The sequence below is a fragment of the Haliaeetus leucocephalus genome, unplaced genomic scaffold (assembly GCF_000737465.1).
Source record: "Haliaeetus leucocephalus isolate CR32 unplaced genomic scaffold, Haliaeetus_leucocephalus-4.0 Scaffold92, whole genome shotgun sequence".
Taxonomy (NCBI): Eukaryota; Metazoa; Chordata; class Aves; order Accipitriformes; family Accipitridae; genus Haliaeetus; species Haliaeetus leucocephalus.
The window spans coordinates 5,141,446-5,142,370 of NW_010972528.1; the positions used below are offsets into that span (position 1 = coordinate 5,141,446).

The 925-nt window shown below is 45.6% G+C and overlaps 1 protein-coding gene across 1 annotated transcript in view; it reads left to right on the forward strand.

Annotated features, from left to right (window-relative positions):
• IRX3 (iroquois homeobox 3) overlaps positions 1-925 on the forward strand; it is a 7,491-nt gene that overhangs the window by 4,555 nt on the left and 2,011 nt on the right. The gene's annotated exons all lie outside the window — the stretch shown is intronic.

The following is a 925-nucleotide window of genomic DNA, read 5'->3' on the forward strand; positions in this document are numbered from 1 at the left end:
GGCCTCTCCCCGAGCACCGCCGGCCTGCCCGGACGCGAGTAGAGACCCGCCGGTGCCGCCTGGCCTGGGGGAGACATGCAGCGGCGGTAGGAAGACAATAAATTGAAATGAAAAAAAAACCAACCCCAGCTAGTGTGAAAACTGAAGAGGCTGAGCCGCGCTGTCCTGAGTTCGGCGCAGCAGTCACTGGAATCAATTACTCTTTGATTGATTGAAACCACGGGGATCGGGCCCGTGGTATTTTCGTAGCTAAATAAATTTGCCCGAAGTCGCTCTGAAAAATTTTTCTTTCTGGAAATCCGTTTCTAAAAAAAAAATAACAACAACAACAACAAAACTAGTGCTACCTACAGTTAAAAGTATTGTGCCAGCCCAATCTGACTAGAAATCCTATTAAATATTTTTTTTCTGTGTCATTTTTTTCCAGGCCCCAGAACCAACTTGATGCCGCTATGGTTCTATCGGCGTTGTCATCATCATAGTTAATTTTTTATTGTTGTTGTAATGACTGTAAAAAATCTCTGTATAGTTACCACTTGTAAGCATGTCCGTATATTAAAACTAAAAAGGAAAAAAAATACCCGCTTCTGTACTATCATCTGGATTAGCTGAGTTTGTGAGGTTTTTTGGAAGTCCAGTGAGAATTAGATGTTTCGATTTTTTTTTTGTTGTTGTTGGTTTTGTACATACAGTAAAAAATGTACATACGTGTGAACCAAATTGTACAAGAAAGTATATATTTTTGGCTAATAAAGAAACTGTTGCCACTTTGCCTACACTCTCTTTTCCCACCTCTGGAGTTCTTTTCCTCCCCTCCCCCGTCGTCCTCCGTGTCCCCGTTCCCCCCCGCCCCCGCCCCGCCGGTTACTGTTTTTCCGCGGCAGCCGAGGCCGCGCTGGGGCCGCGGCGGGAGCGGCGCATCCTC